The following is a 24403-nucleotide window of genomic DNA, read 5'->3' as shown; positions in this document are numbered from 1 at the left end:
TAATATCATTGGTGGCCAGTGTGCGGCCTCCGTCGGCCCCCCTCCCTCCCTCTATTGTAATTTCATTGGTGGCCAGTGTGCGGCCTCCCCTCTCTCCCCCCCTGCCCGATCATTGGTGGCAGCGGAGATTCCGATCGGAGTCCCAGTTTAATCGCTCTGGGCCTTCGATCGGTAACCATGGCAACCAGGACGCTACTGCAGGCCTGGTTGCCATGGTTACTTAGCAATATTACAATATTAGAAGCATCATACTTACCTGCTGCGCTGTCTGTGACCGGCTGGGAGCTCCTCCTACTGGTAAGTGACAGATCATTAAGCAATGCGCCGCACAGACCTGTCACTTACCAGTAGGAGGAGCTCCCGGCCGGTCACAGACAGCGCAGCAGGTAAGTATGATGCTTCTAATATTGTAATATTGCTAAGTAACCATGGCAACCAGGCCTGCAGTAGCGTCCTGGTTGCCATGGTTACCGATCAGATCCCCAGAGCGATTAAACTGGGACTCCGATCGGAATCTCCGCTGCCACCAATGATCGGGGGGGGGGGGGGAGGGGAGGCCGCACACTGGCTACCAATGATATTACAATAGAGGCAGGGGGGGGGTGGCCGGGGGAGGCCGCACACTGGCCACCAATGATATTACAATAGAGGGAGGGGGGGGCCGGGGGAGGCCGCACACTGGCCACCAATGATATTACAATAGGGGGAGGGGGGGGCCGGGGGAGGCCGCACACTGGCCACCAATGATATTACAATAGGGGGGGCCGCACACTGGCCACCAATGATATTCAAACTGGGGAGGGAGGGGGGTCTGCCCCCTGCTGCCTGGCAGCCCCTGATCTCTTATAGGGGGCTATGATACGCACAATTAACCCCTTCAGGTGCAGCACCTGAGGGGTTAATTGTGCGGATCACAGCCCCCTGTAAGAGATCGGGTGATGCCAGGCAGCAGGGGGCAGTAATGTACACAGTTCTCAGTATATTCTAACTAGAAGCGTCCTTATGGGAACGCCTCTGTGTTAGAATATACTGTCGGATATGAGTTTTCACGAAGTGAAAACTCATCTCTGAAAAAGCTTTTATGCAGACGGATCTTCGGATCCGTCTGTATGAAAGTAACCTACGGCCACGGATCACGGACGCGGATGCCAATCTTGTGTGCATCCGTGTTCTTTCACGGACCCATTGACTTGAATGGGTCCGTGAACCGTTGTCCGTCAAAAAAATAGGACAGGTCGTATTTTTTTGACGAACACGAAACACAGATCACGGATGCGGCTGCAAAACGGTGCATTTTCCGATTTTCGTGTGCATAAGGCCTTACTCTGTGTGCATTCCGTGTCCGTTTGTCCACATGGCCTTTCTGCAAAAAAGTTGTGCATGTCCTATTATTGTCCGCAAATCACGGTCCGAGGCCCCATTCAATCCACCCCGGGAGGATAAACACACGGATGGAAGAATGCAATAATAGAATGTAACATGGGAAAAGAAAGTGCTGGGTACAATGCCCAACCCATGCAATGAATAAATGATGGAACCATTAGGTGCCAGGTGAAACAATGGTCAACGCACGCACCCCTAATGGCATAAAAAATGCAAACAAAAGTAAAGATGGAAGTATGTTGCATGAAAAGACCAAGTGTAGGTAAACAGCAAGATCATATAGCCAGAGGAGGGCAGCAGGAGACCGGAGCTCACCTAAACAAACCGCGTGCATAGAGACCCAGGGTGGCGCTACCCCAACGCGCGTTTCGGCGTGACTTCGTCAGGGGGTAGCGCCATCACTGTGAATCAGGTATAAATAATCTCTCTCAGCCAATGAAAATAGATGCTTACTCGTCCCCAGGTGCGTATGTTGGAGAGGCGCGCGAAAAGTCCAGGCCGACCGCATCCAGCCGCCCCACGGCCGGCGTCCCGCCGGCACACCCACACCATGTGACGAGTCACATGATCGGGCGGCTCCGGCGTGAGGACGCTCGGGCGTGAGGCGCCGTAGGCGGCACCCGGATGACGCACGCACACATCACAGAGGGGGAGGAGAATCAGGAAACCAGCGGAGAACCATAGAAGAATAATCATTCATAAAAAAGGAAAAAGGCTACCTCTCAATTCGGAAACAGTAGCCATAACATGTTAATGTATCGATGCGGCATGCCCAACTTTATGACAAACATAATTATATATATGAATATATAAAACCGGATTGAAGAGACATAGTATTGTTAGAATGAGAAATGAAAGCCAATGCGATTATATACTGATATAGAGAAAAGGCCAAATATATACCAGTATAATAAAACCTGATGTATGTATAACGGCGCAAAAAATATGTGATGAAGCACACCATGGGATAATAGGTGTAGGGATGTGAAAGAAAGGAAAAGGGGGGAGGAGAGGGTAGGGGTGGTGGGTAAGGAGAATGAATGGGATTGGAAAGAGGTAAAAGAGAATGAGTGAGAAGAAGTGAGAATAATGAAGAAAGGAGAAAAAGAGTATATAGTAGCTATGTCCGTAGGTTAGTGCCGCAAACAAACTGTACTAGAAAAACAATGACATGCCTATTCCTAGGCATTTTAAGGAATTCCACTCTTGTAATCCGAGATGTCTTAGAGTCAGAGGTATAGATTGTATCCAGGTAGATTTACGTGCAGGCAATACATCCAAGCGGCTGGCCCAAAAGGAGAGCCGCTGGATATGGACCCTTGGGACATTACGTCCCAGGGGCCTTAATGAGAATCTGGGTTTCGCTTCCTTCTTGTAGCCGCTGGGCCCACTACTGTGGATCCCATCTTTTTTCTTTTAACAGGTTGTCTGTTTATATACTTACTGGTTTTTATTATTTTTATTCTTTCTCTCTCTAGCCTTCCATTTGATGGATATCCAGCTACCTTGCTCCTCTCTGATTCCTCAGGACTGGATCATCTCCAGCATGTCATTGTTTTTCTAGTACAGTTTGTTTGCGGCACTAACCTACGGACATAGCTACTATATACTCTTTTTCTCCTTTCTTCATTATTCTCACTTCTTCTTACTCATTCTCTTTTAACTCTTTCCAATCCCATTCATTCTCCTTACCCACCACCCCTACCCTCTCCTCCCCCCTTTTCCTTTCTTTCACATCCCTACACCTATTATCCCATGGTGTGCTTCATCACATATTTTTTGCGCCGTTATACATACATCGGGTTTTATTATACTGGTATATATTTGGCATTTTCTCTATACCAGTATATAATCGCATTGGCTTTCATTTCTCATTCTAACAATACTATGTCTCTTCAATCCGGTTTTATATATTCATATATATAATTATGTATATATATATTTCATGAATTTTTCTATCATTATGTATTACTATATTTATTATTCATTTACATATATATATAATTTTTTATTCGCCCATCTTCATCTCTTCCATTCCATTTTTTCTAATCCTACTATCAGGCATACCATTGTCACTATTATTATTATTATTATTATTATTCTTTATTCATCATGTACTATTCTTATTTTCTAGTCACCAATCATGGATTCCAATATTCTCTCCCTTGCACCTTTTTCTCATCACATCTTTTCGCTTCATACATTTATACTATACGTATAATCTTTCCCTTTCCCCACTCCTTTCATTCTTTAGCACGCCATTATTTATTTATTCACATCACTATCACTGTCTCTCACTCCTCACATTACACTTTATCATGATCATGCTTGTTGTTCTTTAGCCATGTCTTTGCATGTATCTTTATGTGCAACATGCATACATATATATAAATGCACTTTTTTGTATTTGTTGCTCAACTTCATGTATATTATGTTTTGAATTGTCTAATCACATGTATATTGTCATAAAGTTGGGCATGCCACATCGATACATTAACATGTTATGGCTACTGTTTCCGAATTGAGAGGTAGCCTTTTTCCTTTTTTATGAATGATTATTCTTCTATGGTTTTCCGCTGGTTTCCTGATTCTCCTCCCCCTTTGCGATGTGTGCGCGCGTCTTCTGGGTGCCACTTCCGGCGCCTAACGGCCGAGCGTCCTCACGCTGGAGCCGCCCGATCATGTGACTCGTCACATGGTGTGGGGATGCGGTCGGCCTGGACTTTTCGCGCGCCTCTCCAACATACGCACCTGGGGACGAGTAAGCATCTATTTTCATTGGCTGAGAGAGATTATTTATACCTGATTCACAGTGATGGCGCTACCCCCTGACGAAGGCATGCCGAAACGCGCGTTGGGGTAGCGCCACCCTGGGTCTCTTTGCACGCGGTTTGTTTAGGTGAGCTCCGGTCTCCTGCTGCCCCCCTCTGGCTATATGATCTTGCTGTTTACCTACACTTGGTCTTTTCATGCCACATACTTCCATCTTTACTTTTGTTTGCATTTTTTATGCCATTGGGGGTGCGTGCGTTGACCATTATTTCACCTGGCACCTAATGGTTCCATCATTTATTCATTGCATGGGTTGGGCATTGTACCCAGCACTTTCTTTTCCCATGTTACATTCTATTATTGCATTCTTCCATCCGTGTGTTTATCCTCCCGGGGTGGCGCTCTTTTTTGTTCTCCACTCTTATTATCATGTTTAACGGCATCACATGCATTAGCTTTTCTTATTTCTGTCATTTTTAATCATGTTCTAATAAAATTTATATATATTTTTGGTACCATGAGCTCTTTTTCTCTTTGTTTCTAATGTTTTGCACTAGCGCGGAAAAATCGCGCATGTTCCCGCAACGCACTCGCACCTTTTCCCGCAACGCCCTCGCACCTTTTCCCGCAACGCCCGTGTGAAAGAGGCCTAACTATTGTTGTGAACTTGTGACATCACAGCACTATGTCTGTAGCATGTATGTATAGACAGCAGAACCATATCAGCTACACTATTTCAGGATATAACCTACACTGACTATCTCCCACTAACTATCTGTTTTATATATCTAACTAACTATCTAATGTAGTGTGGAAAGCACAGAGCACAGCAATGACACTGCTCTCACTCAGAACTGCAAAAAACGGCACAAAATGGCTGCTGGGGAGTTTCTTATATAGTAAGGGGTAGGCATGGGCGTAACTAGAAGTGACTGGGCCCCACAGCAAATATTTGTAAGGGCCCCTTCAGCGCGCTTCGCACCTCCCTCCTCCTGTGTAAACCCCACTCCTTTGGCACAGACAAGGGCCGGGGGCAGAAGCCAGGGCCAGGGGGGAGCAGATAATGTCCAGGGGCTGCACTGAAAGGGCCAGGGAGGTGCACACAGGGGCCAGGGGCGCAGACAAAGGCAGGGGGGCACAGATAAGGGCCAGGGCCCAGGGATACAGACAGTGGCCAGGGAGGCACAGACAGTGGCTAGAAATGTATGGGCCCCAGCCAGAGCAAATTTATGAATGCCCAGAGCAACTTCCCCACAACCCCTCCCCAGTGGCGTTGCTAGGGCTGGTGTCACCCGATGCGGTAGAAAATGGTGTCACCCCCCCCCGAAGCAATATTTTTTTAGCCATATATGGGAGCTATGGTGGTGCTACTGCCATAGGGGCCATCCGTTAGCTCAGCAGACCCCCCCTAGCAGTTAGAGCCTGGTCTCGGGAGGGGCACTTCCAGATTATTTTCTGTCCGCCGCCACAAAACAATGGTGCTTATAGAACAGACTACACAGTGTAGCGGTATACTGTATATTGTGTGGCACAGTGTAGCGGTATACTGTATATTGTGTGGCACAGTGTAGCGGTGTACTGTACTTACAATTACTTGGCTTGGCCCTTGGGGATCTCGGACGCCACTTCCACACTTTGGCCGGGGGCTCGGTGGGGCTGATGTTGTGTTTTATCCTAGTGAGAAAGATATCATAATAAGGATTTGGAGAAGGGGCAGAGGGATAGCAGAGCAGGGAGAGGCTGGTGCTGCTACTCGGGGGTCATACCATGGGGGAGTAATAAAGCCCACCATAATGCCCCCCCAGTAGAAATAATTCTCCTTTTAATGTGACAGTGCAAACAATACCCCCTTGTAATGCCCCCAGTTGATCTAATGTCCCCATAATGTCCCAGTATAAAATACCCCTATATAGTGCCCCCAGTAAAATCCCCCATAGTGCTCCTCTCCTCCCTTCCTGCTAGTGCCCCCCATAATGTACCAGTATAAAATGCCCCATATATAGTGCCCCAGTAGATGCCCTCAGTGTCCGGCCTCTGATAGGCTGCCGGCCTAGTGTCCCCCATAATGCCCCCCCAATAATGTGCCAGTAAGTGTCCCCATAGATGCCCCCCATCATGTGCCAGTAACAAGTGCCTCTCTCCTCCCCCCGTCATGTCCCAGTATCATAGTGCCATCTCCCCCCCCAATGTGCCAGTATCAAGTGCCTCTCTCCTTCCCCCCCCCATTGTGCCAGTATCATAGTGCCAAACCCACCCATGTGCCAGTATAAAGTGCCAACCCCCCCCACGTGCCAGTATCAAGTGCCTCTCTCCTCCCCCCATGTGCCAGTATCAAGTGCCTCTCTCTTCCCCCCCATGTCCCAGTATCATAGTGCCATCTCCCCCCCCAAAAAAAGTGCCAGTATCAAGTGCCTCTCTCCCCCCATGTGCCAGTATCATAGTGCCAAACCCACCCATGTGCCAGTATCAAGTGCCAAACCCCCCCTCCCACGTGCCAGTATCAAGTGCCTCTCTCCCCCCCATGTCCCAGTATCATAGTGCCACCCCCCCAAAAGTGCCAGTATCAAGTGCCTCTCTCCTCCCCCCCATGTCCCAGTATCATAGTGCCATCTCCCCCCCAAAAGTGCCAGTATCAAGTGCCTCTCTCCCCCCCATGTGCCAGTATCAAGTGCCCCTCTCCTTCCCCCCATGTGCCAGTATCATAGTGCCAACCCCCCTTCCCCCCATGTGCCAGTATCAGGTGCCAACCCCCTCCCCCCATGTGCCAGTATTAGGTGCCAACCCCCCTCCCCATGTGCCAGTATCAAGTGCCTCTCTCCTTCCCCACATGTGTCAGTATCATAGTGCCAACCCCTCCATGTGCCAGTATCAGGTGACAACCCCCCTCCCCCATGTGCCAGTATCAAGTGCCTCCCGCTCCCCCCATGGCAGTAACAGTCGGGTATTTAAAAAAACCACTTATACTTACGTCCATATCAGCGATGCAATGCAGCCTCTTCCTGTGTCCCGCCCTGTATGTCCATATATGGAGTTAGTGCTTGTGTATTCTAATTTAGCCTGTATTTCAGAAAAGTTTCTGCTGGGATTCGAACCTATGACCTTCTGTATCAGAGGCAAAGCACTTACCCACACAGCCATAAGAGCTGCATTGCCACTGATTGAAAAAATATGAGACTTCTACTGTTATAGCTGGCTAAGTGTACATCTATACACATGACAGCTGCCCCTAACACACCCAGCACTGCTATATCTCTATATGACAGCTGTCCCAGCACACTCAGTTCTGCTATATCTCTATATATGATAGCTGCCCCAGCACACCCAGCTCTGCTACATCTAATACACATGACAGCTGCACCAGCACATTCAGCTCTACTATATCTCTATATATGACAGCTGCCCCAGCAAACCCAGCTCTACTACATCTATATATCTCTAAGTATTGCTATACAGTAGATAGATATATAGAGATATAGCAAAGCTGAGTGTGCTGGGGCAGCTGTCATGTGTATAGATGTAGCAGAGCTGGGTGTGTTTGGACAGCTGTCATGTGTATAGATGTAGCAGGCTGGGTTTGCTGGGGCAGCTGTCATATATAGAGATATAGTAGAGCTGAGTGTGCTGGTGCAGCTGTCATGTGTATTAGATGTAGCAGAGCTGGGTGTGCTGGGGCAGCTATCATATATAGAGATAGTGTGGCCCGCACCCCCCTTGCAATGCCACTGAGTATGTGGGCGGGCTTAATACAGCCTACGCGCTGCGCAGACTTCAGGAGACAGTAAGATTAGATCACATTAGCGAGGGGGCCCGGTCTGCTGCTGCGCCTGCTGTGAAGGTGCCCTGAACATTAAGACAAGAATTGATCATGATTAACTATTTAACTAACTTGAAAATAAACTGTCACACACGCTGCCGGGCGCCCGGCCCCGAAGTAGCCGCATCCCCGGTAGTTACGCCACTGGGGGTAGGCAACTTTCCTAATAGTTGGGGATGTTGCTAAGCTCTGACAAAGACATTGCAGCCTTCTTTTTGGCCCACAAGCAAGAAGCAGGGAGGGATCATGGGTTGAAATGGAAAAAAAAAAATCGAGAATATTCGCGAATACGAATATTTGTGTAAGGGGCTTACGGTAGTACAGTGAAGAGCCCTGGGAAAGCAGGGAATGAGTGTAGTCGGTTGTGGTGTGCCGAAACAGAGGATGAGGTAGGCCTGAGAAAGAAGAGGGCCTACCCAAGGAAAAGATATGGAAGAAATGAGTTGTAAATGAGTGGAGTGGTGGGAGGGTCAAAGCTCAGACCTCAATGATGCAGGAGCCAGGTAAGGGGAGTGCCCTAAATAGGCTGGAGGCGGACCTCAGCCCCTCCCACAAATCCAGGCAATCTGCCTTAATACTTGTGTAAGGGGCTTACGGTAGTACAGTGAAGAGCCCTGGGAAAGCAGGGAATGAGTGTAGTCGGTTGTGGTGTGCCGAAACCGAGGATGAGGTAGGCCTGAGAAAGAAGAGGGCAAAAATGGAAATAACCAGTTTATTGTAGCCAATTGATGTATCAATAGCTTAACCCGACATGTTTTGGAAAGCCACTCTTAAACTCTTGTGTTGGATTGGGGAATGTATTGCGTGTAAGCGGATGACTCCCAGCGCCCCAATCCCCTGATGCCATGAGTGAGGATGTTGGCACTGGAGGCCGTGGACGTGGCTCCAATGCGAAAGGAGTGCCCTGAGTAGTTGGCTGCGTTGAGGCCTAGTTGTGTGAGGGATGACCCGACATGGGTCATGAAGGTGGTGGTGGTGAGTACCGAACCATATAGTTGAAGTAGCGGTTGAGAGGGTAGAACTTGTGACGCTGATTGTGAGCATCCAGGACCCTGACTGGACACCATCTGTTGTGCGTGGGGTAATATGAAATGTTGACGGGTAAGTGCTGACTATTCTTGGAGTGAGGTAAGGACAGGATGTAGTGAACCATGTGTTTTGACAAGTGGGAGACAAGAAGCCAACCCCGGAAGAGACGTCATGACAAAAAGGGTGCGTGATGTTGTGTTCCAACAGGACCTGTTGAATAGTGTGAACGCTCTGTCGTATGTTCTATGTGTATCGTCTGATAGTGCTAAGCGGGACAAAGACTGGCTATGCCGCATGATGCCTTCTAATCCAGAATGAGCTGTTTGAAATGATGGAGTGATGGAGGCCGTGGGTAACGCTGATGGGAGAGCTTGATGAAATGCCTGAAATTTGACGCGAGACAGACTGTCAGCTGCCGTATTGCCCACCCCCGGGACATAGAAACAATGCAAGAAGAAAATATTGCAAGCGGCCAACCAAGGAAGTCTCCGCAGAAACCTCACGATTGTGAGAGATTTGGAACAATCCTGTTGATGAACTGGCAGGTCGTATGGTTGTCTGAATAGCACCGGACCGACATGTTGCCCATGAATGACCCCACGCTACGGCCGCCGCCACGATGGGGTAGATCTTGAAAAGCGCTGAGGCAGTGGAGAATCCTTCCAACCCCGGACCGCAGGAGGCCAGCTGCCCCACAGCCAATCGTTCCCAAAAATGGCCGCGAAGCCTGTGGTAGATGCCGCATCTGACCAGATAGAGGGGGAAGAGTCCGACGGCCGAGGGAGAAACAAGCTCCCGCCATTCCAGGTGGACAGAAATCTCCCCCACATGCCCAGACCTGCCTGCAGCGTGGGCATCCAGGGACAACCTGTGCGAGTCGTGTAGGAAAAGGGGAGAGGTGCAGGAGCCGTGATATAAATGAGCGACACTGAGGTGGATGCGCATGGCAAAAATCAGGGAGCCCAGCAGGGACTGCAGTCCTTTGCGGTTGCCGGTGCTGAGTTGAAGGTAGTTGCCTATGTGGGCGAGAATGTCCTGGATCTTCCCGGATGGCAAACTGGCTGAATCCAACTGGGTACCCAGGAAAGGTGATGACCGTGTCTGGCCCTTCTGTCTTCTTGGTGGCGATGGGTACCCCCGGTTCCTCCTCCGGTATTATGTGCGTCGGGCTGACTTCTTGGTCCTCCAGGCTAACGGTCGACGTGATCACTGGCAATCCGGCCGGTGACGCTGCCGGTGGTGGCCCCGCCAAGGAGAGGGTCGCAGTGACCGATTCCAGCCTCTCCAACCTGGCGTTGACTTTAGACATGGATGACATTTAGGGAGGACAGCATGGTATGTATATCCCCTGTGCTGGACTGGCTAGGTCCTCCCCTGCCTCCCTGTTATCGATTGGCGTGCGCAGCAGCCGGAAAAGCTCTGCTTCCCTCGCCGTGGCGGGGAAGGGAACATGCCGTCACCTTGACTCCGTCGTTATGCGCGGGATTGCCCAGGATCTGATGGGTGCTGGACTGGCTAGACCGTCTCCCTGGGTAGCAGTGACGGATCTAGCAGGGGTGCCAGGTAGGGAGAAGTTCTCTTTCCCTTCCAGAGACATAGTAAAACAAAACAGTTAATTAGCTTGGGGAAACACAGGATCGTGCTGGCTAGCTAGGCCGGACGGCGAAAAAATTATACTTGCATGGTGACAGATGAGGCCCTGCTAATTGCCAAGCGGCTTGAGAGGCTCTACCTATGATTTGGCGCGAGGGGTTAATGAGGCCACTTGTGGTAGTGGCAGGAGCGTTGGCCTCTCGGTGACTGTAAGACAGGACTAGGGGAAGGGAGTGACAGGTGAGGCCCTCTCTATGCAACACGCGAGGCGGCTTACTAACGAGGTGGCGCGTTGGGCGGGTGCCTCTGTACGTTTGAGGCGGGGTGTCGGCCTCGCGGGACCACTAACTGCTGGCGAAGCCAAGAAGGGGGTAACCTAGTGGGATGATGGTGCCCCTAAAGCCAGCACGCTGACCCTAACGGGATTTATTCGAAATGTAAGGAAGACTTTTGTTAATGAGCAGGTGAACGTACCTGGTGGTAAGAAAAATTCTCCGGATACATGGTAGTGCAAAATACAATATAGGTTGACCGCCTGAAAAAAGAAAGGGGGAGGGTAGACATAAAATAGTGTGATGAAATGTGCAAATGCATATGGTACATATACACGACCGGGAGGATCATGGCGGTTGTTCATGAAACGACAGCTTGCGCCTGGTGTGAAAAGAGACCAGTGCGTGCCGTGTGGCCATGCCCAGGCGGAAAGCGCGTGCCGGCAATTTAATGGAATATTTGGACCGTGTCCCTGCAATTTCCACCTATTTATTGATTATGATGAAACAATTATAATATATATTTATTTTTATTTTTATTTTATTTTTTATTTTTTTTCCGGATGACCAGACGATGACTCCTCCCCCCAATGCTTCCATTATTAAATTTTTTTTTTTTTTTTTAAGCTGATGACCTATCCAAAGGGTAGATCATTGTTAGCAAAAGGTGAAGAACCCTTTTGAGACAGTCTCTTTGCAGCTGAGTGTGTGTATGGGAAGTTATGCCCTTTCAGCCAGAAGAGCATTTATAAGATCATGCATTGATTTTGGACAAGAGGGCCTGGCTTATAATCTTCATGTTTATTCCAAAAGGTGTTTGATGGCGTTTTTTTTATTTTATTTTTTTATTTATTTTTCTTTTCTTTGTGTGGGCTGCTGGGGTGTTATATGACTGTAAGGGGCGTGCTGGAAGGCTCCCCTGCCGTCCGACGGCGCCCCCCCCGCAACAGAAGCGGCGCGCACGGCCGCCGGGACACCGCGCACGCGCCGACGGAATCGCCGCGCATGCGCAGACCAGGCACCAGGACGCGGCCGGGCGCCATCGGCCGCGCGGCAGGAGAAGCGGTAACCAGGCAGGAGGTGGTGGGGAGGGGATGTCAGGGCAGCAGTAAGCCCAGTGGAGGTGAAATGAATGGGGGGGGGGTGCAGGTTGCACCGCCGCTGCCCCCGTGACAGCGCACCTAAATGACCGGGGGGGCCATGAACGTTGTTGGTGAAGTGAAAATGAATCATGTGGAACATGCTTGGAGGATTATGTGACTGTTTGTAAGGAGTGACATTTTGGAGCATAGGAAAAATGAAAGCCATTTATTTTTTAACCCATTCGTCCGGAGTCCCCCCACGGCCGCGCATGCGCAGAACCCCGGCCGCGCATGCGCAGACCAGGCCCCAGGACGCGGCAGGAGGAGTGGCAAACAGGCAGGAGGCGGTGGGGAGGGGATGTCCGCGCCGCGGCAAGCCCAGTGAAGTTTGAAATGAATGGGGGGTGTGCCGGGTGTACCGCAGCTGGCCCCTGTGCTGTGTACCTGGAAAACGAGGAGGGGAGGGTAGGGGAGGGGAGGGGGGGGGGGGGGGGCATGAATGTTGGATGTTTGAGGGGTGAAACCCAGAAATGGGGAATGGGGCTGGAACCATCAGGGGGCTGACCGGAGTGACGGTCCTGTGGGGAGACGCCAGAATAGGCATGAGCAATGAGCTGCCGGTGATTGCTGCGAGCAGCCGTGACATGGATGCAGTGTGTGTGAAAAGAACCATGGAAAAAAAGGGGGGGATTTAATCCACGAACCATTGGTCGCATGCTGCCAGAGCTGTTGACCGGAATGGTGGTGTGGTTTGTGAATGAATATGCATGAAACAGGTGTGACAGAAATGAATGCTGGTGACTTGCATGAAAACCGTGACATTGGTGTGCATTGATGAAGTGAGATGAACCGGTACAGGGGCAACCGTGAGGCCCTGCTGTACCGTATGAAATAACTCATACGCATTTGTGCTCCTGCAGCCGTGCACATGAACATGAGGAGGGGGGGGGGCATGAATGTGGATGATTGTGGGGTGATATGGACTGAAAAAGAAATGGGGAACGAGCCTGGACCCCAGGGGTGCTGACCGCAGTGTTGTGCCTGTGGGAAGATTGCTGAACGAGACATGACAAAATGAGATACTGGTGACTGTGAGAAAGCCGTGACATTAGCGCAGCGTCTATGAAATGAAATGAAACTGAAATGGGGGATTAGGCCAGAAACCATGCCGCATGCTGCAGAGGTGTTGACCGGAATGGTAGTCCGGTGTGGACAAATTGCGCATGAACAAGGCGTGACAGAAATGAATACTGGTGACTTGTATGAGAAAACCGTGACATTGGTGCAGCGTATGATGAAATGAAATGAACCGGTACAGGGGCAACCGTGAGGCCCCGGCTGTACCGTATGGATGACTCAGAAACCACTGCCTGCATGCCGCAGGGGTGTTGACCGGAGTGGTGATACGGTGTAGATAAATTTATGCATGAACGAGACATGACAGAAATGAAATGCTGGTGACCTGGGCGAGAAAGCTGTGACATTAGTGCAGCATTCGGTGAAATGAAATGAACAGAAATGGGGGATTGCCCAGGAAACGACTGCATGCTTGCCGCAGGGGTGCTGACTGGAATAATGGTACCATGTAGACAAATTGTGCATGAACAAGGCGTGACAGAAATGAAATACTGGTGACTTGTATGAGAAAACAGTGACATTGGTGCAGCGTTTGGTGAAATGAATTGAACCGGTACAGGGGGCAACCGTGAGGCCCCGGCTGTACCGTATGGATGACTCGCAGTTTAACGGGCAAACGCGACCCACAGTGAACCTGAGTAAAGCCGGAAAAATAAAGCCGAAATGCTCCAAATCCAGAACCGATGGCAACGAAAAACTCCCAGGAATTCAGCGACTCGCCGGCAACTCTCCAGACACTCCACAAGCGACCTCCTCTCTCAAAAGCTCAGACCTCAATGATGCAGGAGCCAGGTAAGGGGAGTGCCCTAAATAGGCTGGAGGCGGACCTCAGCCCCTCCCACAAATCCAGGCAATCTGCCTTAATACATATATATATTCTAAATCTTCGCGAATTCTCGAAGTGACGATATTCGCGATTAAAATTCACAATTCGAATATTCGCGCCCAACACTAGTCAATACCAACTTTGGATTTAATTGTTGCCATAGGAACCGTTACTTATGTTTCTCACTAAGTGGCCTTTTATAAAGTTATTCCGGGCTTTCTGTACCGTACAGTGCTCTGATAACCCACTGTGATGTCTATATACCGTTACATATTTTGTATTAGTAAGAATAAAAGCTGCCGTGAGATTTCATGATTTTGAGTGGAAAAATATCTACCTGTAATCTCAACAATTTAAAATTAAGCTGTTCATGTTCTGCGTCTAGAAAACATACGATTTCAAGTGTAAAGTGGGAAATCTAAGCACTTAAACCGATCATTTAATGATGTTTAATATGCATGTAGGACTCCATTAAGTGATGGTTTGTTGGCCTTTTTAAGTAATCAATGGTCTAAAGACAACACAGAGATATAATTTGTGGATTTTATGTGACTGAAGCCCGAAGCCTCAGTGAATAAATGTGTTTCATGCAGCAGATCAATGGTTAGTGCATGAGTTGATAGCTGTCTGCAAAGACTATTGTTTATTTGGTATAAAGTATATTGAACCACGGTCTAACCTTATTATTTTATTCTTAACCCTTGTAGCCATATTTTAGCTTTTTTTTTTTTCATCCACAATGGGACAGTTATTTTCTTCATAAGCTCTGCAGGAAGAGTGGCAAATGTGGATTTTGATTTGATGAACATCACAGGAGGCTAGTGTGTACAGAGACCAGCACCGGCGCAGACAAGAGGCCTGGGAAAATGTCATGGAAGGTGAGCGGTCTGCAAAACACAGATCCGCAAAAAATACAGATGACGTCCGTGTGCATTCTGTATTTTGCAGAACGGAACAGCTGGCCCCTAATAGAACAGTCCTATCCTTGTCTGTAATGCAGACAATAATAGGACATGTTTTATTATTTTGCGGAACAGACATACGGAAATGGAATGCGAAACCTATGTTTTTTTTGCGGACCCATTGAAATGAATGGTTCCACATATGGTCGGCAAAAAACATGGAATGGGCACGGAAAGAAAATATGTTCCTGTGCATGAGCCCTAATACCCTAATACACAGTATTTGGAGTGGATCTGCAGCTGCAGGTTTCCTTACGGATTGTTTGAGAAATGCTGAGGAAGATTTCGGCAGCAATTCTGCAACATGTGCAGCTATCCTTAAAAAATTATTTGTCTTGCTATATTCGGATTCCCATAGTTTTGTTACTTACAGTATATGATATGTTGGAAAGAAGTTCTTTTTTGGAAGATTTAATATTTGTTTGATTTAGCGCAGGGCAAGGGAGCGCATCGGAGCATGAGATGCTCCGATGCTAGCATCAGGGGGGCTGCCTGGGTGAAAATAAGGGTATGTCCAGGTTCAGCTCTGAACCCGGACAACCCCTTTAAGTTTTTCAGTGTATTGGGATTTTATTACACAGCACGATGTGGCAGAGGGTTGTCTGCTCGCTAGCAGAGGAGACCGCTGCTATGCCATCGCTCGTTCCCATACTGTATAGTGGTTTGTAGAGATGTGCGAATTGAAGCTAAGTGGAAGGATAGGGATTCCACAGCATTTCTGTTGAACAGGGTTAAGTTGGGGAGGTGACAGTCTGGGTAATAGGAACAATCCGATTACACCTTGCTGCACTGACTGCAGATCCAAATTGCCATTATACAGCTCTGTAATTCCATGAAACCATTGTTATTAGGGTGCAAGTGCTGTTTGATACAGGCATTAACAGGGTTTATTACAAGGAAATATTTATACGTTTTATTTGCCCTAGTGCGGTGCAGTTATATGTTCTAAAGCATTTTTTGGCTTGTATTAGTGGGGAAAAAAGCCGTTGGTGTGGTGAAGTGCAAAAATTACAGTCCTTTTTGTCGTGTATTATTGGCAAAAGTAAAATATATTTGCCGCTCAGAGGTGCAGTTATCTGTTTTAAAGCCCTTTTTTGCGTGTATTAGTGGAAAAAGGAAAAATATCTTTTCCGCTCAGCGAAATACAAATATATTTGCCATTCATCATTGCACTTATCTGTTGAAAAGCATTTTTTGTAGTGTAAAAATAGAAAAAAATTAGGGCCTAATTGCCGTTCAGCGGGGCAGTGAGATATTTTATAGCCCAGTTTGCTGTGTATTACTGGTGAAATACAAATATATTAGCCGTTCATCGTTGCAATTATCTGTTGAAAAGCCTTTTGTGTAAAAAATAGGCATAAATTAGGGCCTATTTGCCGTTCAGCGTTGCAGTGAGATATTTTACAGCCCAGTGTGCAGTGTATTACTGGCAAAATGCAAATATATAAAATTCAATGGAACCTGCGCTGCTGTAACAAATGGGGAGAGAGGTACTGCACTATTTAGCACTCAATTGAGTGTGTCGCTGCTTGGTCTAGAGAAGGTTAATTGCCAAAACCCTCGATTTAATTCAAGATCAGAAAAAGGTAAAAAAACTAGACCCGCGCTGACTTTTAGGTGCTGTACAATAATGTAAGAGTATTTAGATATATAGTTCCCTAAATTAATTGTTCAACAGTATTACACTGATTAGTAATAATGTATTATTTAATAGCATGAGTTTGATTATGGGCTTAGGCTGTGCTGATTATTTCGCAATGTTGCTTTCAATGATACTGCTATATAGTAGTGAAAGAGTTTCAGCCGATCAGATCAATACTCCAGAAAGAACACGCTACTTGCCTGTGTTGCTGCAAGCGTTGTCTTTACTAAACAGGAGTAGTGGCGTTGTTCTATTATTCAGCTGTAGGCCTAGAAATCTTCAGCCTCCACTGCCAACACGGGAAGCCGCGTTGGTAATCTCAAAAAATCTGATACTCGAACAGCTCGGAACACTAACTTTGGTTTCTTCCCCTGCAAAACATGTAAAGCATGCCATCTTGTAAAACAAAATGAACCATTGAAGACAATAGAAACTGCTAAAAATATTAATAAAATAGAGAATCGCCTTACATGTCAACTAAGGGCGTCATTTATTTCATAAAATGCCTGTGTGAAAAATTATAAGTGGGCAGAACTAAGAACATTACAGGTCAGAATAGGGGAACATATCAGAAATATAAAGAAGAAGTTTGAGGGCCACCCACTCTCACACCAATAGAAAGAGAAACATAATGGGAAGTTTGGGGAGTCCAGTTTCAGAGCACTATAGCAAATAAAACTTGACCATAGAGGGGGGGACTACATCAAACTAATGTCAAGAAATGAAACAAAGTGGATCTACAATTTAAATAGCCTTGCACCAGCCGGGCTTAATCAGGAGATTGAATTGTTTGCATTCTCATAAAGATAGTCTCATTAGACTCACATCCATACATCAAATCAAGTTATTCCTGGATATTAACCGCCTCAGCTCCCCTAGCTTAAACACCCTTAATGACCAGACCACTTTACAATTCTGCACTACACTACTTTCACCGTTTATTGCTCGGTCATGCAACTTACCACCCAAATGAATTTTACCTCCTTTTCTTTTCACTAATAGAGCTTTCATTTGGGGGTATTTCATTGCTGCTGACATTTTTACTTTTTTTGTTATTAATCGAAATTTACTGAAATTTTTGCAAAAAAATGACATTTTTCACTTTCAGTTGTAAAATTTTTCAAAAAAACTACATTTCTATATAAATTTTTCTCTAAATTTATTGTTCTACATGTCTTTGATAAAAAAAAATGTTTGGGTAAAAAAAAAAATGGTTTGGGTAAAAGTTATAGCGTTTACAAACTATGGTACAAAAATGTGAATTTCCGCTTTTTGAAGCAGCTCTGACTTTCTGAGCACCTGTCATGTTTCCTGAGGTTCTACAATGCCCAGACAGTAAAAACACCCCACAAATGACCCCATTTCAGAAAGTAGACGCCCTAAGGTATTCACTAATGTGGTATCACTGATGTGTCACACATGTGGTATCGCCGTACTCAGGAGAAGTTGGGCAATGTGTTTTGGGGTGTCCTTTTACACATGCTGGGTGAGATAAATATCTCTGTCAAATGACAACTTTGTATAAAAAAAATTGGAAAAGTTGTCTTTTAGAGAGATATTTCTCTCACCCAGCATGGGTATATGTAAGAAGACACCCCAAAACACATTGCCCAACTTCTCCTGAGTACGGCGATACCACATGTGTGACACTTTTTTGCAGCCTAGGTGGGCAAAGGGGCCCACATTCCAAAGAGCACCTTTAGAATTTCACAGGGCATTTTTTACACATTTTGATTTCAAACTACTTCTCACGCATTAGGGCCCCTAAAATGCCAGGGCAGTATAACTACCCCACAAGTGACCCCATTTTGGAAAGAAGACACCCCAAGGTATTTTGTGATGGGCATAGTGAGTTCATGGAAGTTTTTATTTTTTGTCACAAGTTAGTGGAATATGAGACTTTGTAAGAAAAAAAAATGAAAAAAATCATCATTTTCCGCTAACTTGTGAAAAAAAATAAAAAATTCTAGGAACTCGCCATGCCCCTCACGGAATACCTTGGAGTGTCTTCTTTCCAAAATGGGGTCACTTGTGGGGTAGTTATACTGCCCTGGCATTTTAGGGGACCTAATGTGTAAGAAGTAGTTTGAAATCAAAATGTGTAAAAAATGCCCTGTGAAATCCTAAAAGTGCTCTTTGGAATGTGGGCAATGTGTTTTGGGGTGTCTTTTTACATATACCCATGCTGGGTGAGAGAAATATCTCTCTAAAAGACAACTTTTCCCATTTTTTATACAAAGTTGGCATTTGACCGAGATATTTAGCTCACCCAGCATGGGTATATGTAAAATGACACCCCAAAACACATTGCCCAACTTCTCCTGAGTACGGCGATACCACATGTGTGACACTTTATTGCAGCCTAGATGCGCAAAGGGGCCCAAATTCCTTTTAGGAGGGCATTTTTAGACATTTGGATCCCAGACTTCTTCTCACGCTTTAGGGCCCCTAAAATGCCAGGGCAGTATAAATACCCCACATGTGACCCCATTTTGGAAAGAAGACACCCAAAGGTATTCAATGAGGGGCATGGCGAGTTCATAGAAGATAAAAAAAATTTGGCACAAGTTAGCGAAAAAAATTTATTATTTTTTTTCTCACAAAGTCTCCCTTTCCGCTAACTTGGGACAAAATGTTCAATCTTTCATGGAATCAATATGCCCCTCAGCAAATACCTTGGGGTGTCTTCTTTCCGAAATGGGGTCACATGTGGGGTATTTATACTGCCCTGGCATTTTAGGGGCCCTAAAGCATGAGAAGAAGTCTGGAATATAAATGTCTAAAAAATTTTACGCATATGGATTCCGTGAGGGGTATGGTGAGTTCATGTGAGATTTTATTTTTTGTCACAAGTTAGTGGAATATGAGACTTTGTAAGAAAAAACAAAAAAACAACAACAAAAAAATCTATTTCTGCTAACTTGCGCCAAAAAAAGTCTGAATGGAGCCTTACAGGGGGGTGATCAGGGAGTCTATATGGGGTGATCACCACCCTGTCATTGATCACCCCCCTGGAAGGCTCCATTCAGACGTCTGTATGTGTTTTGCGGATCCGCGGTGTCCATGTTTTGCGGATCCGCGGTGTCCGTGTTTTGCGGATCCCTGATCACCCCCCTGTAAGGCTCCATTCAGAGGTCCGTATGTGTTTTGCGGATCCACGGATCCATGGATCGGATCCGCAAAACACATACGGACGTCTGAATGGAGCCTTACAGGGGGGTGATAAATCACAGGGGGGTGATCAGGGAGTCTATGTGGGTGATCACCCCCCTGTTATTGATCACTCCCCTGTAAGGCTCCATTCAGACGTCAGTATGTGTTTTGTGGATCCGATGATCCGTAAAAAACACATACGGATGTCTGAATGGAGCCTTACAGGGGGGTGATCAATGACAGGGGATTTGATCAGGGAGTCTATATGCGCACGTTCACAGGAAATCTCGCATCTCACGAGATGACGCGTAGATGCGTGACTCTGCCTGAGTGAGCCGCCTCCGGAACGCGATCCTGCGTTAGGCGGTCCGGAGGCGGTTAAACATATATACTTTAACACACATTTAAGGCCTCATGCACACAACCGTTTTTCGGGTCCGCATCCGAGCCGCAGTTTTTGCGTCTCGGATGCGGACCCATTCACTTCAATGTGGCCGCAATAGATGCCGACAGAACTCCACGTGTTGTCCACATCCGTTGCTCCGTTCCGTGGCCCCGCAAAAAAAATAGAACATGTCCTATTCTTGTGCGTTTTGTGAACAAGAATAGGCATTTCTACAATGGGCTGCCCGTTCCGCAAATTGCGGAAGGCACATGGGCGGCTTCCGTTTTTTGCGGATCCACGGTTTGCGGACCGAAAAAAACCTGAACGGTCGTGTACATAAGGCCTAAATATCAGGTATTACTGATAAGATGGATCCACATAGCAACCTCATAGGGGATGGTATGGCAATAGTGAGGTATGTTATCTACTATGTTAGCTGGTTTTTCACTGAATACTCAGGTGAATAGGACTGTTAACCATGGAAACGAATGCTTGTTTATTCGCAAATAGAAAGGATCAGAATTATCCCTGAGGAAGGAACTCGGCAGTTCCAGAACGCGTCGGAGGATTTTTGTTTCAAGGAGATATCTGTACCTGGTGTGACGTCACATAGAAGATTTGCTTTATTGGATTACCAGCGCGGCTTGCCTCGCGTGCACTAGTCACAGGCCGGGGCCGCCCGTGTTGGCAGTGGAGGTTGAAGATTTCTAGGCCTACAGCTGAATAATAGAACAACGCTACTGCTCCTGTTTAGTAAAGACAGCGCTTGCAGCAACACAGGCAAGTAGCGTGTTCTTTCTGGAGTATTGATCTGATCGGCTGCAACTCACTACTATATAGCAGTATCATTTAATGCAACATTGCAAAATAATCAGCACAGCCTAAGCCTATAGTCAAACTCATGCTATTAAATAATACACATTATTACTAATCAGTGTAATACTGTTGAACAAATAATTTAGGGAACCATATATCTAAATACTCTTACATTATTGTACAGCACCTAAAAGTCAGCGCAGGTCTAGAAATACAAATATATTCGCAATTCATAGTTGTACTTATCTGTTGAAAAGCCTTTTTTGTAAGAATAGAAACATTTTTGGGCCTAATTGCCGTTCAACGGTGCAGTGAGATATTTTACAGCCCAGTTTGCCATGTATTACTGGCGAAATACAAATATATTCGCAGTTCATCGTTGCACTGATCTGTTAAAAAGCCTGTTGTGTTCTGTAACTGTTTAAAAAAATTAGGGCCTATTTGCTGTTTAGGGGTGATATATTCTAAAGCCCTGTTTTGCTGTATATTAGTGGCGAAATAAAAAATATTTGATCTAACATTTGGTTATTTGATCTAACAGTATGTCAGGCAGAGAAGTGCCAGGCCCTGCACAGGGGAGTGGCAGCGGCCTAAATGTTTCTGGCGCAGGCAGAGGTCGCAGCAGAGTAAGGGGCCATGGCAGCAGGGGTCACTTCAAGAGGCCGGAGCTCCCAGTGTCAGCTAGCGGTCGTGTTGTGACCAGCAACCCAGCGATTTTTGAATGGTTGACTCGATCTTCGTCTTCGTCGCAAGTGACATCAGACATCCCCAGCCAAGAGTCAGTAGGCTCGTCAGACACAACCCTTAGTTGGCATTTCCCGGGAGCAGGCCCTGTGCCCTCACCTGTCCTCAACCTGCCTCTGTCCTTTTCTGTTCCCTCACCGCAAGAAGTATTATATGCTGTAGGCTCTGCTCCACTTTTCAGCGAGGAAGAGCTACTAGAGGACAGTCAGCAGCTATTGCCCAGCCAAGATGTGGAGAAGACATCCACCGCTTCCTCCGCTAGGCAGGCAAGTAGTGATGAGGAGAGTGGCGTGGGAGCTGGTGTTGAGAGCTGGTGTTGAGAGCGGGCAGGCTCCTGACCCAGATACTGTTGAGGAGGACATCAGTGACGTGCAGACACTACTCGATGATGATGATGTAGCTGATCGCACTTGGGACGAATTGGCTTAATCATCATCTGGAGAAGAGGGTGTCAGCTTGCCAGTGAGCCAGCAAGTCACTAGCGTGGCCGGGAGTCAGCAGGGTGGCAGCAGTGGGAGGTTGGGAGCCAAATGCGTCCGGGGTAGACTACCGGCTTCGTGGGAGCCTACCTGCCCGGGAAGTAGCGGTGCAGGGGCTCAAGGAGGCAGCGACGGTAACAGTCAGTCAGTTCGTAGTGTAGTTTTTTTTAAGCCGCCAGAGGAGGTGAACGTGGCCGTATGTAGAATCTGTGGGCAGAGGGTGAAGCGTGGCCAGGGTGTCAATGTTGGCACTACGGCCCTGCGTCAACCTATGCAGCGTTGCCATAAAGTGGCCTGGGAGAACCATGGCTCCGATGTGGTGGACCTGCCTGCCGCTGCATCACCCACTGGCACGGACCAGGTTTCTGCAAGTCAAGGCTCCACCACCTCAGCCGAAGGGAGCAGTCTGTCCTTCCCATCATCTGCCGGCTCCTCCTACTCCGCGTCACTCATTCCGCCAGCAATCAATCACCGAAGCGATTGCCAAGAGACAACAGTATGCGTGCACTCATCCATCGGCACATAAGCTGATTGTGCTCCTGGCCAAGTTGCTGGTGCTGCAGTCCCTCCCTTTCCAAGTGGTGGACTCTGCACCTTTCAGAGAACTGATAGCTTGTGCTGAGCCGAGTTGGAGAGTCCCAAGCCATAATTTCATTGCCAAAAAGGCAGTACCAACCCTGCACACACATGTAGAACAGAAGGTGGGCCAGTCCTTGAGCCTGTCGGCGTCTGCCAAAGTCCACGGCAGTGCTGACGTATGGAGCTGTAACTACGGTCAGGGACAATACATGTCCTTTACGGCCCCCTGGGTGAATGTGGTTCCTGCACAGCCACACCAGCAACTTGGCCAGGTGATGCCTGTTCCGCCTCAACATTGCCACGCCGTTTGTCTGCCTCTGCATCCTCCTCCGTGTCCTCAGCCTCCACTGCAGGGACAATGCACAGTGCCCCTCCAGCATACTACATGTGCAGGGCACAGCGATGTCACGCTGTTCTGTACCTTGTTTTCCTTGGCGAACGTAATCACAAAGGAGAGGAACTGCTCCATGTCCCTCAGCAAGAAATTAAATCCTGGCTTTCTCCGCAACAATAAAAAATAGCAACCATGGTGACCGACAACGGTAAAAACATTGTGTCGGCGCTGCGTCAAGGAGGGCTGAGCCATGCGCCCATGGCACACGTGTTCAATCTGGTTGTCAAGCGGTTCCTGAAGTCTTCGACCCATCTGCAAGACATCCTAAAAATGGCGAGAAAACTTTGCATGCACTTCAGCCACTCGTACACCTCAAAGCACACCCTCCTTGAGCTGCAGCGGCAGAACGGCATCCCCCAACATAGGCTGATATCTGACGTTTCCACCCGTTGGAATTCCACCCTCCATATGTTGGACTGACTGTACGAATATAGAAAGGCCATCAAAGATTTCCTGATGATCCAAGGGGACAGGAATACTCCCCTGTGTAACTTCGATGTCAGCCAGTGGCAGCTCATGTGTGACACCTGCCGTTTGCTCAGGCCCTTTGAGGAGGCTATGTTATTTGCAGTCGCCAGGACTACGGGATGAACAATGTCATTCCACTGCTTCATGTCCTGGAACAGATGCTGATAAATATGGCTGGTTAGGGGACTGGAGAGGTGGTGCCTAGATCTCATAGCCACATGAGCCCTGTGGGGGCTGAACTGGAGTAGGAGGAGGACATTGGAACACAAGCAGTGTGTAGCGAAATGGGTGCTTTTTCTACACAGGTGACAGGAGAGGAGGAGCAGGAGAAGCCAGATGAGCTACAGGGAAGAGGAAGATAAGGCAGAGGACCCAGACACACCATGGCAGAATGCTGTGGAGATCGAGGCAGGGAGTCCCTCCGAGTCACTTGGCCCTCTGCATGCTCACTTGCTTGGGTAGTGACAGCCGAATTGTCACTATTCGGCAGAGGGATGACTTCTGGCTCTCCACCTTGTTGAACCCTCACTACCGGTCCAAAATGGGGGCCTTTTTTACACCCACTGAGAGGGAGGACAAACTGAACTACTATAGAGACACCCTATGTAGTCAGTTGGCCGCTGCCTATCTGCGCCATAGTCCATTCTCTCACAGGTCTGACCGGCAGGGCCCTCTGCGCTCACGTTCCACTGCCATTGCTGCTGGGGAGGGGTGGGGTGGGAGGAGCAGTACCAGCTCCATCAGCAGCAGCCTGAGTCTAGAGTCGCTGATGAGCAGCTTTCTTCATCCGCTTAGTGAGGAAACTACTCACCAGCAGCTAGACGTACAGCAGAACCTGAACCCGCAGGTGGTGGCATACCTGGAGTGCACCCT

Source organism: Bufo bufo, chromosome 2 (genome assembly GCF_905171765.1).
Source record: "Bufo bufo chromosome 2, aBufBuf1.1, whole genome shotgun sequence".
Classification (NCBI taxonomy): Eukaryota; Metazoa; Chordata; class Amphibia; order Anura; family Bufonidae; genus Bufo; species Bufo bufo.
This window is presented reverse-complemented; position numbering follows the sequence as displayed.